The 27610-nt window shown below is 38.2% G+C and overlaps 1 long non-coding RNA gene across 1 annotated transcript; it reads right to left on the bottom strand.

Moving 5' to 3' along the window:
• Window positions 1-7516: 7516 nt before the first annotated feature.
• LOC118501206 lies at window positions 7517-26441 on the bottom strand. Its single transcript, XR_004903825.1, has 3 exons — window positions 26347-26441; window positions 21225-21229; window positions 7517-7527 (listed from the first exon to the last, which is right to left on the bottom strand). It is a non-coding gene; the product is annotated as an uncharacterized LOC118501206 (long non-coding RNA).
• Window positions 26442-27610: the final 1169 nt, after the last annotated feature.

Raw genomic sequence — 27610 nt, 5'->3', positions numbered from 1 at the left:
AACTTAGTATTTAATTTTGTAGGAAAGTCCTCAGAAAAGAGTGTGAATGATTGCATCTCAGAATAGTATGTCCAGATGAGAAAGGAGGAGAAATTCAACCACTGGTTCCTATAGGTTGAAACTCACCTCATCAAGCATTAACTTCCTTGCAATTCCGGCTGTTTACATGGGCACTGAGCAGGTCCCATGACCTCTTATGCTTCAACATCAAGAGGGAAGCCTCAGCAATGTAGTCAATAGGCATGGAATATGGGAACAAGGGGAGTTACCATCACATGGCAGATACATGAAGTCAAAGTACAGACAAGAAATGGTACTACAGTGCAACTGATTCCAGACAAGAGGCCAAAGCCATGGAGACAAGATGAGGCTGAAAGGTCTCAAGTGGCACATAAGAGGTGTCTGATACAATATGCATCCAGCAATTTCTGCCACACTACTCTAAATTTGATTTAACTTTTCACTGACAAAGCCAGTAAACCCTGGGTACTCTGCTCAATACTGGGATGCTTTACACAACTGCATTAGTAACAACAACGGTAGAATGTAGCAGCCAGCTGCTTTAGGCCAGATGGTTTGCTAAGAGCTTGATAGGTGCTATTTTATTGAATCTTCACAACAGACTCAGATAGAAGACACGATTTTTGTTTGGTTGTTTATTTTTGTTTTTAATTTTATATATAAGGAAACAAATAGAGATGTTAACATAGCTGGTGATCAGTAAGGCCAGGATTTACACTCAGGAAATCACTCAAACCTTGCATGCTGCTGCAAGCATTAATAATGAGAAAAATTGCAAAATATGTTACATAATATTAACTATTCCAGGTACTTTGCATTTTCATTTGAATTTTAGAATCAATGTATAAATTACTCCAAATAAAAAGAATGCTAAGCCCTTGCTGGTATGGCTCAGTGGACTGAATGCTGGCTTGCAAACCAAGGGTTGCTGGTTCGATTCCCTGTCAGAACATATACCTGGGTTTTGGGCCAGGTCCCCAGTTGAGGGCATGCGAGAGGTATCTGATTGATGTACCTCTTGCATATCGATGTTTCTCTCCCTCACTTTCTCCCTTCCTTCCCCTCTCTCTAAAAATAAATAAATAAATAAACTCTTTTTTTAGAAAAAAGAAAAAGAATGCTAAGATTTTCATTGGGATTTCATTGGATCTACAGATTAATTTAGGAAGAATTGGTATTTTAATAATACCAAATTTTCTAATTCATGAACACAGTGAATTTAAGTCTTCCCTAATTTTTCTCAGCAATGTTTTCTAGTTTTCAATGTATAGATCTGAATATGTTGGCTTAAATTTATCACTAAATATTTTATATGTATATATTTTTTATTTTTAAAAGATTTTATTCATTTATTTTTAGACAGAAGGGAAGGGAGAAAGAGAGAGAGAGAAACATCAACGTGTCGTTGCCATTCATGTGCCCCCTACCAGATACCTGGCCCATGACCCAGGCAGTGCTCTGACTGGGAATCAAACTAGCAACCCTTGGTTCACAGGGCAGCACTCAATCCACTGAGCCACACCAGCCAGGGCTAAATATTTTGTATTTTTGATGCTATGGTAAATGATATTGCTGTTTTAAATTTCAAGTTGACATTATACTTCACTACTACATAGAAATATAACTGATTTTTACATATTGATCTTGTATCCTGTAATATTGATAAACTCAATTATTAGTTTTAGTAGCTTTTTTTTGTAATTTCATAAGATTTTGTTTTTTTAATTTTATTTTAATCATTGTTCAAGTACAGTTTTCTCCCTTTTACTCCCAATCCAGCCCACCCTCCCAACCCTCCCCACTTCCCTCCCATTACCACCCTCCCCTTAGTTTTTATCCATGTGTCCTTTAAATTTGTTCCCGTGAACCCTTCCCATTATCCCCTGAAATTCCCTCTTCTCTCCCCTGTGGTCACTGTCAGCCTGTCCTCTATTTCAGGGTCTTTGGTTATATTTTGCTTGTTTCTTTGTTTTGTTGTTTAGGTTCCTATTAAAGGTGAGATCATATGGTATTTGTCTTTCACTGCCTGGCTTGTTTCACTTAGCATAATGTTTTCCAGCTCCATCCACACTGTTGCAAAGGGTAGGAGCTCCTTCATTCTTTCTGCTGCATAGAATTCCATTGTGTAAATGTACCATAGTTTTTTGATCCATACATTTACTGATGGGCATCTTGGTTGCTTCCAGCATCTAGCTATTGTAAATTGTGCTGCTATGAACATTGGGATGCATAGGTTCTTTTGGATTGGTGTTTTAGTATTCTTAGGATAGAGTCCCAGCAGTGGAATTGCAGGGTGTAATTTCATAAGATTTTCTATAGGTGATCATGTTGCCTGCAAATAAAGGCAGCTTTACTTTCTTTTTCAATATGTGTGCCTTTTATTTCTTTTTCTTGCTTTATTGCACAGCCTAAGACCTCCAGTACAATCTTAAACAGAAGTAGATACTTTTGCCTCATTCCTAATTTTAAGGGGAAAGCATTCAGTCTTTACCATTAAGTATGATGTTAGCTGTGGTTTTTCATAGTTCACTTTATAAAATTTATAAGAGAGAACTCCTTCTTATTCATATCTTGAATGGATTTTGAACACTTTAACATTTTGAACATTATTTCATGTTTGAGCAATGATATTAATGTGATTAAAAATTTTCACCAAATACATACAAGAATAAGTCATGTTTTTTTTTAGACTTTTCTGTGGATTTACAGTATACACAATTAATAAAAATGAAGAATTTTCTCACTAATATTAAAAAACAGATATTTGACTTCTTTAGGCAACTTCAACATTAAATATAACCTTAAATGATTTGAGGTTGAAGAATATTTCCTCTTTACAACCAACAACTTGAAAGTTTAGTTTTGGCATAATGTGACAACTAGGAAAGTTAATTAAACTACAGTTACTGCAATGTGCTAATAAATACAGGTATTGGACTTCAAAGACATATATGTGACCCTTGAGTCGTATGTTTTACAAGATGTTTGAGTAGCAGTGCTGTCTCTGCTTTGCTCTCCTCCTGGAATAAGTGAAGGCCTGGACACTGTACTGGCACTGTGACTCTCCTTATTTATCGTAATGGGGCATGACAAAGCACATATTTTAAGGAAATTAGGCTAAGTTAAAGTTATCCTTGAAGTAGACTAACAAAAAAGTCAAAAAAGAACCATTGAAAATAAAATTCCCCAAACACCCAGAATCAAAAAGCTGATACCAAAGGCCCATTGTTTCTTATCATAAGTGCATAATGTACCATTTTATGAAAATATACAAAGATATTATCATAATTTCTAGACAGATTGTAAGGAAATCCTCTTTTTAAAAAAAGAAAAAAGAATCATACATAATGTACTATTATTTGGGAAAATCCATTGGTTTATGTGATAAACGCTAAAATAGACTGGTTATGTACCTGGCTAGGTGCCAAGTCATTTTTCTGTGAGCTCTAAGATAATGGACCTTCATTGTTCTGTTTGTTATCTTTGCCAATTCCTGCCAGATTTGTCCTCAGCAGTTATGTGGGCTTCTGCCATTTATCAAAAGTTTAAGGCTTAGAAGTCTCCACTTGTCTAAAATAACAATTCATTTGTTTAATAAATGTACATTTGATAGATTTGCAAGGCTTACTTGGGATTAGTATACTTCTACTCCTTGTAAATAGGGGAAATGTGTAAAGCCATATTGCCTTAGGAACTATTATGAAATCAGCCACATTTATTAGAGACATTTTCTCCATTCTTTGATTTGACAATGAATATTTTAAATTTCACTAATACAAGAAAATTATATTAGTGAATTATATTAGATAATTATATGAGAAAATTATTTAAAAGAAATCATATTTGGTAAAACAGATAACAAACTCAAGCACACAGAATAGTGGTAGTGTTATAAAATTATATAACATTAAAACAAAAAGGGACCTGATTTCATTTAGGAATATATTCTAATAGAATTTCCACACTATCTTTCATCTTCTAGAAATAAAGATTTCATTATGTCCTCTGGTCTTCTTTCCACCATTTAACTTCTGTACTACCAGAGTCATACAATTCTTTTGCTGAAATCTCTTTTTGCATTTTAATCATAAAACCCTCTAGTTCTGCCCTTTTAAGGAGTACGAATATTTTATCAATTAGACTCTAAACCTACACTTTTCAAATCTCTAAATGTTGTTTTATAAAAGAATGATAATACCACCTCAGAAACAATCCTGTAAAAACTTATAATTGTGCTTTATTTTGGTTTGGGTGCATGAGTATATGATAAACTAGACTGCAAAGAACAATGAAAATAGGAAGACAAACAGAGTGAGTTCCTACATTCACTTTGGAAAGCTATTTTGAAAAGTGAGCATCAAGCCCTGGCTGGCGTAGCTCAGTGGATTGAGCACGGGCTGGGAACCAAAGTGTCCCAGGTTCGATTCCCAGCCAGGGTACATTCCTGGGTTGCAGGCCATGACCCCCAGCAACCACACATTGATGTTTCTCTCTCTCTCTCTCTCTATCTCCCTCCCTTCCCTCTCTAAGAAATAAATAAGTAAAATCTTTTAAAAAAAAAGAAAAAGAAAAGTGAGCATCAAAATAGAAAATAAAGCAGGAAAAGACAGAAGGTAGAATTTTACATTATTTACATTAGTCACAAAATATAACAACAAATTTTTGTCAATATACTTTATTTGTTTATATTACTCAGAAGAGGTTAAGAAAAGACTATGTATAAAATCTTTTTATTTACATTTTTATTTTTATGTATATTTTACTGATTATGCTATTACAGTTCTATTTTTTTGTCCTCTTTATTCCCCTCCACCCTGCAACCACCTCCCACCTGCATTACCCCCACTAAGTTCATGTCATGGGTTGTACATATAAATTCTTTGACTTCTTCATTTCCCATACTATTCTTAGCCTCCCCCTGTCTATTTTGTACCTACCATTTATGCTTCTTATTCACTATACATTTCCCCCATTCACCCTCCCCAGCCACTGATAGCCCTCCATGTGATCTCCATTTCTGTGATTCTGTTATTGTTCTAGTTGTTTGTTTAGACTTTTTGTTTTTGTTTTTTAGGTTCAGTTGTTGATAGTTGTGAGTTTGTTGTCATTTTACTGTTCATATTTTTAATCATCTTTTTTGCTTAGATAAGTTCCTTTACTATTTCATATAATAGGGCAGGAGTGTCAAACTCATTTTCACCAGGGGCCACATTAGTCTCACTGTTGCCTTCAAAAGGACGAATGTAATTTTAGGACTGTATGAATGTAAATACTTTTTAACAAGTGAGAGCTCAACACTTCCGCCAGGTAGAAACAAGGTGCCAGGCTAGACAAAACAAGGAGGAGGGCTGGATTCAGCCCGTGGGCCTTGTGTTTGCCACGTGTGTAATAAGGGCTTGGTGATGATGAACTCCTTTAAATTCACCTTATCTGGGAAGCACTTTATCTGCCCTTCCATTCTAAATGAAAGCTTTGCTGGATAGAGTAAAGTTGGATGTAGGTCCTTGCCTTTCATGACTTTGAATTACTTCTTTGCAGCTCTTCTTGTCTGCAAGATTTCTTTTGTGAAATCAGCTGATAGTTTTATGGGAACTCCTTTGTAGGTAACTGTCTCCTTTCCTCTTGCTGTTTTTAGGATTGTCTGCTTATCTTTAACCTTGGGTAATGTAATTATGATGTGCCTTGTTGTGTGCTTCTTGGATCCAACTTCTTTGGGACTCTCTGAACTTCCAGTAAGTCCATTTCCTTTGCCAGATTGGGGAAGTTCTCCTTCATTTTTTCAAATAAGTTTTCAATTTCTTGCTCTTCCTCTTCTCCTCTTCCATCCCTATGATTCAAATGTTGGAACATTTAAAGTTGTCCCAGAGGTTCCTAAGCCTCTCCTCATTTCTTTTTTTGAATTCTTATTTCTTCATTCTGTTCTGGTTGAATGTTTATTTCTTCCTTCTTTCCAAATCTTTGATTTGAGTCCCAGTTTCCTTCCCTTCACTGAAGGTTCCATGTACATTTTCCTTTACTTCACTTTGCATAGCCTTTACTTTTTCCTCTACTTTGGGACCATACTCAATCATTTCTGTGAGCATCATGATTAACAGTGTTTTGAACTGTGCCTCTGATAGGTTGGCTATCTCTTCATCACTTAGTTCTATTTTTGTAGCTTTGATCTGTTCTTTCATTTGTACCATATTTTTTGTTGTCTTGGTGTGCCTGTTATATAGTAAGAGGTGGAGCCTTAGGTATTTGCCAGGGTGGAGCAACCCATGTTGCTGCATTGTGGTGCCATATGTGGAGAAAGCATCTGAGGAAACAATGCTGCTTGCTCAGTTCTGGGTGGTCTTTCAGTCACTTTCTCCACTTCCCACAAGCAAATTGGGCTCTTCCAGTGCTGATTCCTGGATAGGTGGGTCTGTGCATGTTCTAGGACCACGTGGGTCTCTCTAATGAACTCTCCAGTGAGTCTGGGAGTCTTTCCCACCACTGCAACCTGTAGAGGCCTTCACAGGCAGAGGTTTTGAGTCTTTTTTTTTTCCACACTGGAACCCTGGGTTGTAAGCTCTGCCTCACTCCTATTTGTTCTCCCATTTCTCCCATTTATCTACATGTAAATGTGGGACCACCTATTCCACCAGCTGTTGCCTTATCATGGGTCCTTTTCACCCTGGCTGCCCATCTCTACCCCTCCTACCAGTCTGAATGAATTTTTTTTTAATTCCTTCAGTGACAGACTTCCATACAGTTTGATTTTCTGGCAGTTCTGGTTATTTTTTGTTTTTAAATTTGTTGTTGTCCTTCTTTTGGTTGTGCGATGTGGCAAAGTGTATCTACCCACATCTCCATCTTGGCTGGAAGTCCAATGTATAAAATTTTAACACAAAGGAGAGGAATCTATATTTTAAAAAATATTTTATTTACTTCTTTTTAGAAAGAGCAGAAGGGAGGGAGGATGAGAAGGAGAGAAACATAGATCACTTGCCCCTTGCACACCCCCAGCTGGGGACCTGGCCCACAACCAAGGCATGTGCCCTGACTGGGAACCCAACCAGTGACCTTTTTGTTTGTGGGAACACTGCCCAACCCACTGAGCCAAACCAGTCAAAATTGAATATATATATATTTTAGAAATAGACTTCAGAAGTCAATTAACATCTGGGCCATTTCAGAGTTTTGAAAGCTGCTGTGTACCCCACAGTAGGCAAATACTCTCTGTCAGCAGGACAGAGTAAGCTGGAAGGCAAGTTGGGTTACACAACTTTTTATGGCTACCTCAAAGCTCTTAAACACACTAGAAGTTCACAGCAATATTTGTCAAAGAGTTCCATTTCCCATCTTGAGTTGAACCCTGATACTCTACTCAAAGGCCATAGCCTCCAAAATTCCCCCTCTCAGGGAAGGGAGAAGGGGGCAAGGACGGGGCAAGAACTGTGTTTGAGCTCAAGTAGGAGGGTTTAATTTCATCGTTATGTTAACAAACTGAGCATCTGTAGAGGTTGCTTTTGAACTTAGCCACTGGTCCCAGATGGGTACCCACAGACAGGTCACCTCATGTTCCTATGCTTATGGTTTTCTCTTATATTGAAGGAACTAACCTTATTGTAATAATCATTTGCAATATAAACATACATATGTCAAATCATCACATTGTATACCTTAAACTTACAAAATGCTATATGTCAATTATATCTCCATAAAGCTAGAAAAAATAAACGAAGGCACTGAAAACTACTTATTTTAGGGGTTGGCCTAAGATAAGCTGACAGGATTTCCCTGTGAGAGAAGACAAATGCTTTTCTTTAGAATAATAAACATTCCACAATTCCACAAAGACAATCCTTTATTTGTTCTTCTGCCCTGACAATGAGAAGTCACAAGGCCTCTTTCACCTCCTCCCAAGGTCACTGTGCAAGTCCAAGCTTCAAGAAAGACCACAAAGGAAAGATAAAAATCCCAAGGCAAGAAGGTATTGGTGTGCCTGCTATTCAGAGCTCTTCTCCATTCTACTTTGTCACTGACTCCCTGGCTCTACCACCATGGCCTCTGGAGCATTTCCATTATTTATCTTGATTTACGTGTGGGAAATCAGCTTTCCTTTTGGTTCAGCTGGGACTTGGTTGGAATTTTTAAAAAAACAAAAACAAACAAAAAAAAAAACTAAAGGAAAAGAAAGCAAATATGAGAGCAGACAAATGGATAAATTTACAAAACCCAGATTTTTTATCCTAATCTCATGGCGGTCCAGCTGTCGTCTGGTTGGATTGGCATTGTGAGTGGAGTTTATCCAGCTCTGGTTCATTTTCCTGGCCTCCACACTGTCTGGCCCGATAGGGTGAAGGCTAGACTGAGCTCCTCAGATTTCTGGCCCAACGTTACCTCAGAACAAATCATCTCTAGTGAAATCTCAGAAAGGATTTTTTGTTCCTCCTGGAACTTGCTTCTGGGTCTATTCTCTAGGATCGGCCCTTTGATGGTCAGCTCTAGCTTGGGTCTCTACGGTCTCTACTGATTTTCTATTTACAGCCCCTGATTTGGGTTCAGCTTTTTATCTCTGCTTTTCTAAGTAAAAAAAAAAAATTCCCTCCCTGATTTGTTAGGATTATCTTCTGATCTTTAGGCCTTCATATGTAGTCCACTTTATGGCTGTGGCCCATGGAAATCCTACTTTTGCTCAAATCCCTTTCTTCCTGCTTGGTTAGTTTGTCTCAAGAGAGTTATTATGGCTGGGTTTATGTTCATGTCATATAAACACACACACATATATGTTAGTAAAGATGTACATATATATCTTATATTAGTAAATATAAATATACATCATATATTAGTAAAGATTTTCTGTCTAGTTGTTCCATCAATTACTGTAAGAAGAGTACTGAAATCTACAGCTCTAACTGTTGAATTGTCTGTTTCTCCTTTCCATCTGTCAGTTTTAGCTTCATGCATTTGGTACTGTTTTTAGGTATTATCCACTTACAATAGTTAAATCTTCCTAATGTATTGACCCTCTATCATTATCAAATGTTCCTCTTGGTCTCAAGAAATATATTTTTAAAGTTTGCTTTGCTTGATACATCTAGACCTGCTACCATAGTTTCTGTTCGTACTGTGCGTCTTTCCCCATTCTTTTCCTTCAACCTATTTGAATCTTTGAATTTAAAGTGTGTCACAAAGATATCTATGCTTAGACAAAGAGAAGTATTTATGTATTTTTTTCCTCCTTTTAGGGTTTATCTTTGTGTAGGCGTGGTTATCTTTATGTCTATCCTGCTTAGGATTTTTCAAGCTTTTTTTGATTAGTAGATTTATGTTTTTCATAAAATTTGAGAAGTTTGGGACCATTATATCTTTGAATATGGTTTTCTGCCCTATCCTACCTCTCCTTTCTTTCTGGGATTTCTATTATATGTTTAATGTTATATTGTCTGATAAGTCTTTGAGGCTCTGTTTATTTTTTCCTCACTCTGTTTTTCTGATTAAATAATTTCTATTGCTCCATTTTGACTTCACCAAATACCTCCTTCTGCCGTCTCTAATTTGTTGTTGAGCCTATCTAGTGACATTGTATTTTTCAGCTCTAAATCTTTGTGTTTGTGTATGTATGTGTGGTTTCTATTTTCCATTAATATCCTCAAGTTATTAAATCATCTTACTATTTCTTTTAATTATTTGAACTTATTTATAATAGGTGCTTTGCAGTCTTTTCCTGATAAAGCCAACATCTGGGCTCACTAAAAGTCAGTTTCTACTGATTGTTTATTTCTTCTAAGTATGTGTTACACTTTCTTTGCATATTTCATAATTTTTAGAAAGCTGGATATTATACCTAATATGTTATAGCAACTACAAGTTTTTAGGGGTTTTGGGAGGGGTTAGCTCTCCTGCACTTGAACTGTAGGATTTGTCTTCCCCACAGATTGCAGCTGCTGATGTGTCTGCTGAGAATTTAATTGTATCTTTGTTTCTTTCAGCCTAACTTCTTAGGGTTACTTTTGTATCTGCATAACTTAGTAGTCAGCCAGTTATCTGGGCAGAGATTGTTTTCAAATACACCAAACCTGTAAGGCTTCCACACTCTGCTGCTTTATTTGCGCAGTGGCTGACTGGTACACCTGAAACTCAGCTGACTGTCAAGTGGCCCTGGGCTTTTTCTTTCTCCTGAGTTCTTTTGGGTCTGCTTCGTCCATGTGTACCAATTCCCAGTTATGCAAAGATGTATGAAGAGCCTATTTAGCATACTTGAGATGAGTAACTCTTCCGTGTTGTTACATTCAGATGCAGAAAGAAATAAAATGGTAGAGGCACAAGGCATGGATGGAATCGTAAAGAAGTATGCCTGGGAGATGAAAACCTGGAGAAATTACCTGTCAGATATAAGTGAAAAGAGGACTGCCATGAGGCCACTTAATTAATTGTTAGCAAGATGGTTTGTGTGTATATCTCTTAAAATGGTAGGCTTATCTTATATTATGACTTGGTATTTCTATATATAAAGTTCAATATTTAAATATGGTATAAAATGCCCTTTAAGATCTGTCTCAGTGTCTTCTTATCAGCCTCGCTTTTCACTTCCCACCTATTTTTATATCTCTACGCAGTTCCCACACATCACTTCCTATGCCTCAATAACTTTCCTTAACACACTTCTACTTGCCTGATCATTTAAGACCCAGAGAAAATGTTACAAATTTTGTGATACCATTTTCAATTTCTGAAGGCAATATATATTTTACTCCATTACGAGTTACAAATAAGAGGATGTTCAATGAAACATGGATCTTTGGCTAGCTCTAGTACAGAATGAGATTCAACTTATATCCTCACCTCCTTGCACACACCAAAATTAATATTTGATAGATGGAAGATAAATTTTAAAAAGTGAGATGCAATAAAGAAATTAACAGGGATTTTGGTTACATATGATAGACTGAACAAAGGAAAAATCTTCTCTCTTTCCTCCATAAAATTCACTAAAATAACCTAAGTACCTACAGGGAGAAGGTAACAAGAAGTGAGATAGTTCCTACCACTGAGTTTCAGAAAGATTCAGGCATGTAGTCTGAATCCTCAGCAACCTTTGAAGGCAGGGGTATAGGGTTCAGCTGATAACAGGAGGTTTAGTTGAAAGGAACAGTTAGTACACCCAGGTCCCCATCCCTGTCATAGGACCCTTTCCTCACCTCTGCAGAAAACTGGAACAAAGTTTACTCTGGAGAAATTGGACTAGCAAGGCTTTAAACTCTGGAACATTAGGCATAGCTGAAAGTGGGAGTGAGCAGGTTAAGGGGAGGGGTATCACATTGAAGTCATAATAATAATTAGTGGGATCTCCCACAGTTCTGAGAGACAAATTTAGGTTATACCCTTTAGACTAGAAATTGTAGGATTTTTTCTTGTGAAACTGGCTAGCCCCAGACAAAGAAATTAAAAAAATTTTTTTTAATTAATTTATTTTTAGAGAGGGAGAGAGAGAGAAGTAGGGAAGGGAGACATTGATTTGTTGTTCTGCTTATTTATGCATTCATTGGTTGATTCTTGTGTGTGTTACGTGTCCTGAATGGGGATTGAACCTATAACATTGGTGTATGGGGACAATGCTCTAATCAACTGAGCTGCCTAGCCAGGGCTAGGACTTTTTTTTTTAAGTATACAAATATACAGAGGAGGCTGCTCAAAGAAACAGTTACTCAAGTAATTAATTTTGAGGTCCATCCATTGACATGTTCTATCTCTACATCAAGGTTTTAAGGGTTTGAGGGTTTTTTTTAAAGAATTTTTATAAGAGTTTATTTGAGCTGAACAGATAGCATATGCCAGGGAGCAAGACCTCAAATGCTCAAGTGCTCAAATGCTTTTTCAATTAGCTATTTTGTTTCCTTCTTTTTTCTTCAACTGAGTTTTAGAAATTACTCTTCTAAGATTAATATTCTTCTAAGATTAAGTCTTTAACACTTAAGGCAAAAGATCATTCTTCTTAGTGATGACTAGGCCTGGGCCCAAAGGAGTTGCTCAGCCTCTCTTACTGCTTGAAAGGGTTTAGTGAAGAAGCACCATTTACCAAGACTGAGTCTCTGGCAGCCTGATGTTTGCAGATCCATACTTCCACCTTTGCACAGGCTGCTTCAAATTCTGTTACAGAAGAATCTAATAGAGAACTTGACTTTGCAATATAGATAATTTTTATCAGAATTATTATTCCAAGTCACATTGTTTGTAACCTAACAGTTTTCAGTATATAATTTACTTTTATTGAATAATCTATTCCCTATGTAGAAATGTAATCAACCAATACAAGAAAAATCCTTGAATTTGAACAGGTTAATCTTTCTCTTGGAAAAGGGACTTAGAAGTAATTCTACTCTTCTATTATACAGGAAAAACAAACAAACAATGGACTGTGAAGGCTGTGGGGATGACCATGTAGGCTGACAATAGGTCAGCAGGTGACAGGGGCTATGGTTGCTGCTGGGTAGATGATGATGGAGAAGATGGTGGCTGAGAAAATGACAGCTGAGGTGGTAGCAGATGTGGTCACAACAGACTCCATGGCTACTGAGTCAGGAGAGTTAAGAGGGTTGTAGCCTGGTGACCGGTGGTGATGTGATATCTCCTTGTGGCAAATCCAATGGCAACAACAGCCAAGGTGGCTACAGCCCAAGGAAGACAGGCCTTATTGGTTATGGGAAAGGCAGCAGCTATCAGTTAGGAGATGACAAAGTTGCTGTGACCACAGGAACTGGAGATAGAAGATAAATGTTTTGTAATACACAACAAGATTTTTTTTCTCTTCTACCCCAGGTCCCCACGGCTGCAAGTGGAAAACAGTCCAGCACCAACATAGCTCTTTTCCATTGTTGTGAATTCTCACCTAGACTCTTCGCAAACTTCAAGATAAATAGTCTGGTCATCTCTAATGTGTTTGTGCATGAATAGTCTCTTCTGTGGCTCAGGAAAACTAGAATATAAGCAGGAACTAGAAACTGGTTGCTAGAAACAAGAACCACAGACCTATAGCTCACCTCCACATCAGAGTTCCCGCCTTTGGACTCCCTTTCCTGACCCTTCTGGAGGGCAGTGCCCCATTCTGAACCCTCAGGATTGTAATTGGAGTGGCTGTCCACTTGAGGCAAGGCAAAAAGAGATAACAAGAAAGACTGTTGATGGGGGTGAAGACTCTGTGAGCAGGGGTTGGCTTCTTCCACGTTCTCTAATACTTGGACACACTTTTCTCTGTGTTACTACCTTAGTAAATGGAAATGAACCAGACATAGACAGATACTTTCCTGTTGCTCAGTCACCCAAGCCTCCAACTTTTCAGAATATATTCTCTGGCTCCTAACACACACTGTGCCCACACTTGTGTAGTGCAGCCAACATATTCTGACTCCAGAATAACTGGTTAACTCCAATCCTAATTCTTCCTGTGTGTTTGTTAGTCTAAGGCAGGCTTTCAAAACAGGCTTACTTAGTACTGCTCTTGAAAATGAAAATTTTAAAGCTTGGAATACAAATCAAGTATATACATACACACACACACACACACACACCATATATATATATATAATATACATTATATATATATATAATATACATTATATATATATATAATATACATTATATATATATATATATTTATATATATATATATATATATATATATATATATATATAAAATGACCAGTATAGGCAGGAGATAGTGATGAAGACTTGAATCCAAGTAGCTAAGGGTCAATATGGTTTGTGGCATATAATTTTGGCCTAGGGTAAACTTAGGAGAGAAAAGAAACCTCTCAGAAAATAATGGAGCCAAAGTGAGCAAATCCAGGGGGCTCTGGGCTGGTGACATTCAGGATCTCGAGCAAAGAAAAGAGCCAGTGTTCAGGCATTTGATAATGCTGAGCTATTACTTTAGAACCAGATGACCCTATAGACAAACCCTGAAACTTCATTCTCTGAAGAACAGACACCACTTTCTTCCCTTCTTTTCTGTTTTTCTCCAGAGACTCCCATTCCTCTCCCACTTCACATCAACAAAGTCCCAGAAACAATGTCCAGGGCTTAAGGCTGAGATGTAATAAGCTTCCTTAAATGCCATGTGCCATCTTGGGGAGTGGGAGGAAATAGAAAGAACCAAGCATTTACCTCACATCCTAATTGCTGCAGTGGTTACTATGTCCCACATTTGAGAGCAGTCCGAAATATGAAATGAAAACTGATGTAAACCAAAGTCTCTTTTCAATCACAAAAAAAAAGCATTTTGCCTAAATAATCATGAAACTGAAAAGTAGTTCAATTTAGAATGAAATGACTTTTGCCCTTACTATGGAAGTAAATGTTTAAACTATACACAACAAAACATCACAAAATGATACCCTGGGCAATTTAGAACAGGAGGGAGACTGGAGCTGTAGGAATGTGTTTTGGTCACATTACGTTTCATACTTTGGGTGATAGGTAGATTTGTGATCAATTCTCACACCTATATGGTAAGCTAACTTGCAGAGTAAAACGTTCTTATGGCACCACAATACTAAGTAGTATAAGTTTTATATTGCTGTATACCAAATTACCCCAAAAGTTAGTGGCTCAAAATAACAATAAATATTTATTATCATTACAGTTTCTGTGGGTTAGGAATTCAGTGTTGTTCTGGCTTAGGGTCTGTCACAAGGTTGCAGTCAAGATGAAATCAGAGGCTGCAGCCATCTGAAGGCCTGATGGGTACTGGAGGACCTGCTCCCAACGTTACTCACCCTCATGGTTAGCAAATGTGTGCTGGTGGCTGGAGACCTCAGCTCTTCTCCCGTGGACCGCTCCACTGACAGGTGTCCTACTGACTGTCACTCCCACAGAGTGAAGGATCCCAAGAGCACGGTAGAAGTGGCAATGCCTTCTGTGACTTTGCAGGAAGTCATACATTATCACTTCCATCATATTCTCCTTTTAAAAAGATCAGGTCCAACCTACGTTAGACCTGAAGGAAACTAGGCTCCACCTTTTGAAAGGAGGAATGTCAAATAAATGGAGGACAGCAACACTGATTTTAAATGCTGTTTCCCCATGCATATTTTAGATATACAATCTTTTTTTCTCTTTAAGGTGGATGCACTTGCTCTCTAGGCCCCAGTGTTCATGATATAACTCTGTTTTTTTCTTAAGGAAAAGAATAACAAGGACTGCAATGTGGGATTATTTTGTCATGTGTACTGGTCGATCTGAATTTTTAAGTTTCAGATGATGTGATATCAAAAGATGACAAAATCACTACAGCTTATTCTGTAGCAAACCATGAAAGAGGAGTAAATCCATAAAACTTTTAGATTCATCTTTAAAAGTGCCAGTTATCAATTTAATGTCTCTCAGCTCCAAATCCACCTTTCTTTATCCTGTTTCTATAGACCAGTTTTTCTCCAACCATCTATTCTGGAAATTTTGAGCCACTTCTGCAGACCAGCTTTAGTGCAGATCTCCTGAAAAGCTTATTTACCATGGGCAGGCATGTATTTCTGTGGTAGCCAGGCCCTCTTTGAAGAAGTCTGACCTGTTCTGCTAAATTCCTTGTTCCTCCATTGTTCACTTTTCCTTAGTCTATAGTTGATAGTTTCTTTTTTTTGTACTTGCTACTTACGGATGCTTTGGAGTTCTCATTTATCCTTTTTAATAGTTAACTACCTTTTATTATTTAACACTTCTTCTTTTTAAAATATATTTTATTGATTATGCTACTACAGTTGTCCCATTTTTTTCTCCCCTTTATTCCCCACCACCCTATACCCCCCTCCCACCAGCATTCTTCCACCTTAGTTTATGTTCATGGGTTACACATATAAGGTCTCTGGCTTCTCCATTTCCTACACTAATCTTAACCTTCTCCTGTCTATTTTGTACCTACCATTTATGCTTCTTATTCCCTGTACCTTTCCTCCATTCCCCCCCCCACCCCCTCCCCACTGATAACCCTCTGTGTGATATCCATTTCTGTGGTTCTATTCCTGTTCTGGTTGTTTGCTTAGTTTGTTTGTTTGTTTGTTTGTTTCTTTTTTAGGTTCAGTTGTTGATATTTGTGGGTTCGTTGTCATTTTACTGTTCGTATTTTTATTATCTTCTTTTTCTTAGATAAGTCCCTTTAACATTTCATATAATAAGGGCTTGGTGATGATGAATTCCTTTAGTTTCACCTTTTCTGGGAAGCACTTCATCTGCCTTTCCATTCTAAATGAAAGCTTTGCTAGATAGAGCAATCTTGGATGGAGGTCCTTGATTCTCATGATTTGGAATACTTCTTTCCAGCCCCTTCTTGCCTGTAAGGTTTCTTTTGAGAAATCAGCTGACAGTCTGATGGAACTCCTTTGTAGGTAACTGTCTCCTTTTCTCTTGCTGCTTTTAAGATTCTCTGCTTATCTTTAATCTTGGCTAACGTGATTATGATATCTCTTCATGTATTCCTCCTTGGGTTCAATTTCTTTGAAATTCTTTGCGCTTCCTGGACTTCCTGGAGGTCTATTTCCTTCACCAGGTTGGAGAAGTTCTCCTTCATTACTTGCTCAAATAAGTTTCAATTTCTTGCTCCTTTTCTTATCCTTCTGGCACCCCTATGATTCAGATGTTGGAACATTTAAAGTTGTCCCAGAGGTTCCTAAGCCTCTCCTTATTTTTTGAAATTTGTGTTTCTTCATCCTGTTCTGCTTGAATGTTTATTTCTTCCTTCTTTCCAAATCATTGATTTGAGTCCTGGTTTCCTTCCTTTCACTGTTGGTTCCTTGTACATTTTTCTCTATTTTACTTTGCAAAGCCTTCACTTCTTCCTCTATTTTGTGACCATACTCAACCATTTCTGCGAGCATCCTGATTATCAGTGTGCATCTGATAGGTTGGCTATCTCTTCATCATTTACTTCTATTTTTGGAGCTTTGATCTGTTCTTTCATTTGGGCCATATTTTTTTTTGTCTTGGTGTACATGTTACCTAATAAGGTGCAGAGTCTTAGGTGTTTTCCAGGACGGGGCAACCCATGTCACTGTATTATGGCACTATCTGTGGGGTAGGGGTCTGAAAAGGAACAATGCCACTTGCTCGGCTCTTGAGTAGCTTTTAGTCACTTCCTCCACTGCCCACAAGCAAATTGGGTCCTTCTGGGTGCTGATTCCTGGGTAGGTAGGATTGTGTATGTTCTAGGACCCTGTGGGTCTCTCCCATGAACTCTTCTGTGAGGTTGGGAATTTCTCTCACTGCCTCAACCCCCACAGGTTTTTACTGCCAGAGGTTTTGAGGCTTTATTTCCTCTGCACTGGAACCCTGGTTATGTGGTCTGTCTCAATCCCCAGTTGTTCCTACCAGTTTATCTGCCCTCAGATGTAGGGCCACCCAGTCTACCAGCTGCCACCTCACCTGCCTGGTTCTCCAGCCACCACCTTGCCACAGGTCCTCTCTGCCCTGGATGCCTGTCTCTGCCCCTCTACTGGACTGGACAAATGTTTCTTCTTTAACTCTTTCATTGTCAGACTCCCATACAGTTTGATTTTCTGGCTGCTCTGGTTATTATTATCATTTTTAATTTGTTGTTGCCCTTCTTTTAGTTGTGCAAGGAGGCAAAGTGTATCTACTATTTCTCCATCTTGGCTGGGAGAAATATTTAACAATTATTTATTTAAAAATTTTTATATTCCAGTTGCTGCTATGATTTCAGTCTCCTGACTAAACTCTGACAGAAATAGAATTCATATGTGGAGTGGTCTGAGGAGACAGGCTTAGAAAGATGGATTTTGAGCAGTGGGTGAGTATTGGGCCTCTTGCCAATGGTAAATGAGATGCTAGTAACCAGGAACTGAAGCTAGGATCCCAAGGAAAAGGAGATGCTAGTAACCTGGGAAATGGAGCATTACAATTAAGTTATAACCTCTAATTAATTAAATGCCAATTAAATAATTGTTGTGGGAATGCATACAGCTGCTGTACTTGACCATTACAGACTCTTCTGAGTGTATTGGAGAGCAGACAGAAAAACAATAAGAATCTCAGGTCCTGCACCTCAGTTAAAATAATGTCCTTGGAACCACAAATTATGACACCCTTAAAATAATCTCATATCTTGTAGGTTCAGAGTCAGTGTTGTTGCAAATCAATCACAAAACTTAATTCAGTGGGTTGCAGATTTACAACATTAGCTGAATTCACATCCTGACTAGGTATCTCAAGGAAAATTAGGGCACTGATTGGGGCATTATGTCCCCCTGAAACTTGAGATGAGAAGATCTATTTGAACCCAGATAAAACTGAAAATCTGAGACTCCTGAGACACTCAAAGTCTCCTTTCCCAGTAGGAGTAAATTTCTGTCTTGTACCTGAGGTTACTAGCTTTCCTGTTACCAATTTACTTTAGGCATATGCCTTGCAAGGGAATGTTCTTTTTTGTCAAGACCCATCTCACTCGCCTTCTGTTTTTACTAGACCCATAACTATGGTCAAATCTCATAATGCTTCAAAGGGCCAAAACAACTATAGAAGGTAACAGATTACACACCAAAAGAATTGTAAGATTTTGTGACTATATATTTCCAGAAACTGGGGGGGTATGTACAAAAATGGATTGTAAAGGTATTTGGCTAAGGAGCACAGAATATAAAAATGGGCCAAATGAATTGATACAGGTGGATTTACTAGAGATTCCAGATTTAATGTGTTAGCTCTTGCAACTATAGGTGCCTCTAGTAGCTAACTTGATGGATTTACTGAAACTTGGACTACCTGGTGGCTTATGACAATGAGATTGAGACTCCAGAGCTTTCCTGGTATGATTTGTAAGAGGAAACCCATGGTTTTAGGAAGATGAAAAAGTTGGAGTAGATTCATTATGTGTGATCTACATACCTACTCTTCAACTACAGTCCTTTTTAAGTCCTGGTACACTTCTAGGGGTAGCTGCACCCCAGTTTGAAAGCCACTGGTGTAGACATTATTTCAAGAGACTTGGCACTAAAGGGAAGAAATAAGATAGTAACTGAAAAGGGATGCAAAGTCAAGAGAAATTTGCTGTTATTGTTTTTTTAAACTAACAGACTTATGTGTGTTAAGAGGAAGGTAGAAGAAGCAACAGAGAGGGAAAATAAACATCCAGACATGAGGATTACATATGTTTGTGATTACATATATATAATCACAGTGCATGTGGATTGTATGTGGTCCTGAGGGTTGCATATGAGCACGGCAGGGTAATACCTCCAGGAATTAATGTGTTGCTTTCTGAGTCTTCTCCCTCTCTCCTCCATTCTGTCACTGGTTTTAGGAGGACACCATTTCTCTTCCCCAAAGCACAATGATAACCATGAGTGAGCAGAAGTCATGGTTAACCACTCAACCACTTTGTGAGTAGAAATAAAAGGTCAAAGAAGGAGGCTGTATAAACTTTATCTCCTGGGGCCTACATTAGACTCTGGCTAGAGAAGGCAAGGAAAAGAGTGTAGAAACTAGGTTTGAGAAGATGAGAAAAGAGGACACTTTCAGTCTATCAAACCAGACTGAATACTGAGCTATTTGCCACTAACCACCCATTTTACCCTGTCCTCCCCCTGCCTGCTCCTTGCCTGTGGTCACTTGCCTTGTAGCATTCTCACATAGTAGTAAGCCTCCTCATTTGGACACCCTGTAGTACAGGAGGTGTATCCCTTCCCAATGTGAGATGAAAAGAACCAATCAGAAATTCCCCTGTGCACCAGGTTAGAGTGGACATGTAGTCCTCTTGTTTGAGTAGGTCGTAGCTTTTCTTTGGACAGTGTTATGGCACTGTTCATCTTTGTTATACAGAAACAAGTTACTTGCCTCCTGAGCTCCTAATTGTAGGTTTTCAGTTGTTTTGTTGTTGTTGTTGTTGCTGTGGACTGAATGGTTTTGTCCCTGCCAAAATTCATATATTGAAACCTAACTCCCTGAGATGATGGTATTAGGTGGTAGAACCTTTGAGAGGTGATTAGAATTAGATGAGGCCCATGAGAGCAGGGTCCTCCTAATGGGATTAGTGCCCTTACAAGAGTCAAAAAGAACTTGCTTTCTTTCTCCACTCTCTGCTCTCTTCCATGTGAGGACACAAGGAGAAGGCAACCATCTGCAACCCAGAAGAAGGCTCTTTCCAGAACTCAACCAAGCTAGTATCCTGATTTTAGACTCCCAGCCTCCAGAACTGTGAGAAATTTATTCAAACAATAAATTTCTATTGTTTGAAAGTCACCCAACCTATGGTACTCTGTTATAGCAGCCTGAACTAATGCATTTTTCAAGTAAGATTGATAAAAACTGATGACTAGACTCAGGAAGTAAAACTTGGAACATGGACTTATGAGAACTATATATGACTTTGGTCTCATTGATACACATCCCCAAAAATGGAAATAACAACAACAAAAAAGAAATTCACTTAAATTTTGGCTCCTTACCAGGTCATTAATTTAGGACATGGATATTTAAAAATATATAATTTTTTAATATAACTTTTCTATATAACAGAAAAGTTATAAATATATCTTTTCTGATACATATTACCTTTGAAGTAAAACTGAGTAGTTATATGGAGGCATACAAAAGCAAGAGAAAAACAAATAAATAATGCCAAAGAAAGTGAATTATACATTTGCAAATATTATAATATTATAAATAATGTCTGTAAAGAACTCTTTACTTTCTACTTCAAATATATCCCAAAGAAATGAACTTGTCACCTGCCACAGAATTAAGGAATAGAGCCTGATTATGATATACTTTGGGTCTCCTTTAGAAGCACCATTGAATTTTTTTCATATTGTATTTTTGGTAGCTGTTCAAAAAACGGTGCCATAAATTTGAAAATAATAACGAAATTTTGCATTTGTTAAATATCTAACAGTAGATCCTAGGCTCCCAGGGCTCATAAAATTTTTCTTCCCTGTTTAACTGACTTAGTTTAATACATAAGCTATTTTTATGGAGTTTGGTATGAACATAAACATAAGCCACAAATTAAGATCTAATCAATACAGTCAAAATACATGTTGTGAATCATTTTATACTGTCATTGTTAATAATGATGACATACAGTCTAAAAGAGTCCTAAGTTTTGATGTGTGTGTGTGTGTGTGTGTGTATGTCAAGATTATATATACAAGTGTGAAAACACAAAAAAAGTTCTCACAAAGAGTAAAAGTGGCCAACTATGCATTAAGCCATTTAATTAAATCATACTGAAAAACAGAATCTTCAATATCAATTCTGATCTTCTGTGGGCCTCAACAAATAGTCTCTTGGATGTTGTAATGGTTTTCCTTATATAATTTTAGGATAATATTTTCATTAAATTTAGAAAAAAGGATACTGTACTTGGATCTACAAAAAGAAATTAAGACCTTTAGTATAAATTAAGATACATATAACACTGTTTTTTTCCTTATTTTTGACTGCTTTAAAATATAACTGATTATCTAGAACAAAAATCAGTAGCATCACTATATTTTGCTTTTATAGCATATTAAAAGTATATTGTATGATAACTGCAACATAAAAGATAGAAGGGTAGAGTTGGAAATATTCTGCTTAAGGTCCTCAGCAGTATGTGAAATACTGGAATGTTATTGAAGGTGGGCTGTGATGAATTAAAGATGTATGTTTTAAACCCTAGGGTAAGCACTAACATTCTGAAAAATGAGATATAAATTGTAAGCCAGTAGTAGAAATAAAATGGAATAAAAAAATATTTAAATAATTAAAAAGAAGGCAGAAAAAGATGGAACAAATGAAATCACTACAAGATGGTAAATTTTTTGTTATTTTGTACTTTCAGCCATTTCTTTTTATTTACAGTTTGTGTTAAATGTAAATCAATTCTATAACATTAGAAATCCTATGAATCAAAGCATAAGTACACAAACAAAATATACAATCCAAAATAGGTGGGTAGCATTTAGGTATGAAACAAAAGGGTATGGTGTTCCTGGGTAGGTTTCTAAAGATGGAAAAAAATGACTTTGGTTATTAAGACTACTGTGGCCTTATTAGATACTGGAACATTTAAGTATCAGTATGTGACCATGAGAACAAAAAACGTTAAGGAGTGTATTTTTCAAAATGTTTCTGTTCATTGAGGCAGTTGTGAAAAGATTCACTTTCCAGAATCAAGTCCACATTAGGCTTTAGATCAGGCTCTAACTATCTAAAGATGTTGACCAATGATAGAAAGTGTTCCAAGTGTACCTATTTTGATCCATAGTTTTTTTTTTAAGTATGTACAGAAAGAGTACAAAAGTTTTTCTGAATTCAATGTAAGCTTCCAGTCTTTATACCCCAAATACCTAATTTATAGTTTTGGCTCTTTCATATATTTGCCTTTTCAATGATAAAATTTGTCAATTTTACCTTAAAAACCAATCATTCTTCAACTTGTAAAAAGTGTTCAGAGATTACTCTTGCTTTCTGGTCAAGATGAAATCATAGGCAAACATGGCTTGCTTCCTTGCACAAACAACCACAGCAAAATTACAGCTAAACTACAGAACAACTATTATTCAGAACCATCAGCAAATTGAGGTGTATGGAAGTCTGACAACTAAGGAATTAAAGAAACCACATTCACCCAGGTGAGTGGGAGGGGCAGAGACACAGAGACACAGAGACACAGAATAGGCTCATTCCAAACCCACATGTGATGGATATAAAATAGAAGGATATCTCAGGAGCAAGGGATCCCAGCTCCACACCAGACCATCCAGCCCAGGGTTCTAGCGCCAGGAAGATGAGTCCTCATAATTTCTGGCTGTAAAAACCAGTAGGGGTTGGGTCAGCTGAAGAAACTATGGGATTCTCAGGCAGCTCCTCTTGCAGGGCCCTGCACGTGGACTTATTCAGACTCACTCCCTCTGGGTTCCAGCACTGGGGCAGCACCTTGAAGGGAGCCAGTGGCATACGGGGAGGAACTGAAGGGTCTGGCATCAAGACAAGAGCTGGGGGGCAGCTTCCTCTAGGATAGAGCTGCTGACAGCAGCTGTTGTCCCTTTTCTGAGTCCTCTCCCACAGAGAGCTCCAATGTGGTGAAACGATATCTGAGTCTCCATCAACCTACCTCACATAGCCCTGCCTTGACAATTACTTAAGGCTCTGCACCATCCAACTTATGGACGCACCCAATCTGGTAACACTGGCTTCTCTGTATCAATGGCAGGGCTAGGCCAGGCTTCAGACTTTCTGAAATCCACTCAAAGAAGCAACAGGTGAACCAAGCCCCCAGGCCTCTTGCTGAGTGGCCCCAGACCCAGCACTAGCAGCAGCAGTCTACAGATTGCTTTGTAGCTTACACCAATGCGCACCAGACAGAAGGTGGTAGCTGACCTTGGCCTGAACCACCTGGGAAAACCCAGTGGCTGCACACCCAATTGATAGTTACAGCATGTCAGAGCATCACCACCCAACCACCTCCACAAGCCATGGAGGGAGGGAGTTGATGGCCAGTGGTCACAGTCAGTCCTACCAACTGTCTGGCCTTGGTACATCCCTCCCATTGACCTGCTGACAGCAATCAAGATTCTATTACAAAAGGAGGGAATACTCAGCCTATGTGGAGGGCACTCCTCATGTACTCAGCTTGGGGGATAGAGTAGGCTGTGCCACTGGACACAGGACACCTACTACATTAGGCCATACTACCAAGATAGGGAGTCAAAGCAGCTCTACCTAATACATAGAAACAAACACAAGGAGCCTGCCAAAATGAGGAGACAAAGAAATATGGCCCAAATGAAAGAACAGAACAAAACTCCAGAAAAAGAATGAGACAAAATGGAGATAAGCAATCTATCAGATGCAAAGTTCAAAACACTGGTTATAAGGATGCTTAAAGAACTCAGTGGGTACTGCAACAGCATAAAATGATCCAGTCAGAAATGAAGGAGACATTAATTAAAATAAGGAACAATTTACAGGGAATCAACAACAGAGTGAATGAAGCTGAGAATCAAATCAATGATTTAGAACATGGGGAAGAAAAAAGATATCCAATCACTTCAGCAAGACGAAAAGAGAATCCAAAAAATTGAGGATAGTGTAAGGAACTTCTGGAACAACGTCCAGCATTCCAACATTTGTATCATAGGGGTGCCCAAAGGGGAAGAGAAAGAGCAAGACATTGGAAATTTATTTGAAAAAATAATGAAAGAAAACTTCCCTAATTTGGTGAGGGAAATAGACATGCAAGTCCAGTAAGCACAGAGAGTCCCAAACAAGATGGATGCAAAGAGGACACTCACAGACACATCATAATTAAAATGCCAAAGGTTAAAGATAAAGAGAGAATCTTAAAGCAGTGAAAGAAAAGCAGATAGTTTACCTATAAAGGAGTTCCCGTAAGTCTGTCAGCTGATTTCTCAAAAGAAACTTTGCAGATTAGCTAGAAGGGATTGGCAAGAAGTCTTCAAAGAGATGAAAAGCAAGGACCTACAACCTAGATTACTCTATCTAGCAAGACTATCATTTAGAATTGAAGAGCATATAAAATGATCACAGACAAGGTAAAGCTAAAGGAGTTCATCATCACCCAAACATTGCTATATGAAATGTTAAAGGGACTTATATAAGAAAAAGAAGATCAAAACTATGAACATTAAAATGGCAATAAATATGTAACTATCAACAACTGAACCTAAACAACAAACAAGCAGAACAGTAACAGAATCATAAATATGGAGAACATTGGGATGCTGGCCAGTTGGGAGGGTGGTCTGGGGAAATGGGGGAAAAGGTGAAGGGTTTATGAAGTACAAATTGGTAGTTACAGAATAAGTGGAGGGATGTTAAGAGCAAGGATAGGAAATAGAATTGCCAAAGAACTTATATGCATGACCCAAGAACATGAACAAAGGAAGCGAGATTGCCAGAGGGAGTGGGGGGCTCTGGGTAGAGGGGGACAAAGAGGAAAGAACTGGGACATCTGTAATGATGTAATCAATAAAACTAAATGACATTAAAAAATAAAAAAATATTCAACATGCAGAAATAAAAAGCATTTGAAATTAGTTGAGGTTATTGTATTTCTGTTCTTTGGAATTAGTTTAGCTAAATGAATCTGGTGATCCTGTTGAATGTAATCAAAATTTACTCATTAAGCTTGGATTGGGGTAGATTCCAGTCCATCATTACCATGGCACATATCAATTACTACCCAAAATGCCAAATGCTATGTCAAATCCAAAGCCACAGAGGAAAGAGTTCAGTTCCCAAGACAACAGTGATAGGTTAACAATATAAAACTTTATCTAGAGTTATATCAACATTAAATTAGTTCTGTGAAACAATACATCGAGGATGTTCTGGAACTCCTGGAAGCTCCTTCTAATGTACATATGAATAAAACCATAGCTTTTTGGTTTTAATCCTGTTTTGTAGCCTTATAACTTTAATGAACCAAATGAAAACTGATTTTGTCCCAAATTCCATCCTTTATCTCTTAAACAAGATAAAATTTATTCATTTTCAAGGTAGACTTTTATAGGTCCATACTTCTTAGGCCATATTTAAGGAAAACATCTCAATTTTGAATGTGTACTTCACCTGGTACATGAAAGTCCAGCAGATTTAATATTGACATTCATCATCCAGTCAAACCCTGCACGTGTACTTCAAACCCATCAAATTTGAGATCCTCAACATTTTCTGTGTCAATAAAGTTAGGTGTGAAACTAGCACATTCAATTAAGACCTATTTTTTCCCTTAATGCCCTGGAAGTTTAGACACCATTTGGATTGGGATTTTTTGTTTGTTTGTTTGTTTTTGTTTTTGTATCCAATTACTTTATTTGAAGGAAGGGTACAAATGAAAGATATAAGTGGATGATTTGGTACAAGTTACAGAAAAGGTAAAGGTTAACTCCCACATGCATGCACTGCTTTGGTGACCAGGACAGTCACTCCTATGGCTGTGGGAAAGCAGCCTAAGGCTTAGCTCTCCTCGCTGTCTGCTAGAGTGTACTTGTCAAAGAGATCCTCTGCCATGCCAGGTCCAGGGGCCTCCAACCTGTGTAAGTTAATTATATGGTCACCAAATTCTTTGATGGATTTCATCCACTCATCCAGGTAGTGAGTCTCAATGATGTCACACAAATGAAAGTCATGTTTTTCAGTGGCCAGTTTGTGAAAGTCCAGTAGTGACACAATTCACACTTTTTTCCAAGTGTAATGCACACCCTTTTGCCTTCAGCCCATTCTTTCAGTCAGCACTGGTTTCTTGATATCTTGAAGGAAGATCCGGCTACCTCATTGGTTCTGCAGCTTCATTGGTTTTCCAACATGTTCTGTCTCCTCGTGAGATTGGTGAAGAAAATATTTGGCAACGTTCTTCAAAGCCACATCATCGAGGTCAAAGTAGTAAGATGTGGACAGGTAGTGGTAGGAAGCATAGAGCTCCAAGTTGATCTGGCAGTCGTTGGTGGCCTCTGCGTCCTGGTGGTAGTTTCGGTGCACCTACAAGGTGGACATGGTCTTCACGATGGGTGACTGGGTACAGGCGGCTCCCCAGTGCTGGAGTGGTGATGGGACCTTGGGGAAGCTGAGGGCTCTGCCACTGCTAGGAGACCCTTTTCACCAATAGGAGGTAGCAGAAGGATCTGGGTTGCTGGCTGCCAAGGGGGTCCCGTGCCAATTTACTCAAGCACTGTTGAAGCCCAAAACCATAGTGATTCTCCATGAAGACTGTATTGGCTTTAGAAGATGAAGTATAGGTGGCTCTCAGCCCAAGTCTTTTAACAGTAGAGATGCAGAAGAGAGAACAAGACCACAAAGAGACTGCCTGTTGACTACAGAGCACCACCACTTGCCCTCATGGTGGCATTCATTGGACTTGGGGTAGTTGAGATATTGTAGGTGTGATTGCTTACAGGTCTGTTACATCAGTTGTTTGATTTGAATATACCTGAGTGGGTAGAAGCAGTGCCAGAAGCAGCAACCTGAGTCTGAGTAAGCCTGGCTACTGTGGCTCTGCGCACGTCTGCTCTCTGGTGTGACGCGGGTCTCAATGGATGTGGGCTGCATGGAGAACCACAGGCTCTGAGTGGGCACAGGAAAAGTGGGAAGATGGTAGGTTTTAATCTGATCATATCAATAATTACATTAAATGTAGAGGTTCTAAACACAGCAATTGAATGATTAAATTGTTTGAATAAAACAAAAACTGGATAAGAAACAATACCCAAGAATATACTGTCTACAAGAAACTCACTTTAAAAATATAAAAACATAGGTTAAAAAATTAAATCTAGTTTAATCCCCTATTTACTAGGGTACTCAAAAAGTCCAATGTCGGGCATTATTGCCATCTCTTCTTCTACAATTAGATGGTTCAAAACTATCAGACCCTATGGGTAAACAAGAGACCTGTCCTTAGTCTACATAGAGATACACTTGTTCCTTGTACTACTACATGATACTATTTTCAATTGCCCCTTAGTTATCTCTGAGAATTGCTGCATTGGATACCCTTTACAGTGACCTTCTCTACTGACCACAGACTCAGCTACAAAGGACCCTACCTCTGCTCTCAGTGTTACACACTTGGTGACACAAGAAACACCTATCTGAGGTCTTACCCCTCAGAGACACT

Source organism: Phyllostomus discolor, chromosome 6 (assembly GCF_004126475.2).
Source record: "Phyllostomus discolor isolate MPI-MPIP mPhyDis1 chromosome 6, mPhyDis1.pri.v3, whole genome shotgun sequence".
NCBI lineage: Eukaryota > Metazoa > Chordata > Mammalia > Chiroptera > Phyllostomidae > Phyllostomus > Phyllostomus discolor.
Note: the sequence above shows the minus strand (reverse complement) of the source record. Positions and strands in the feature narration are given on the sequence as shown.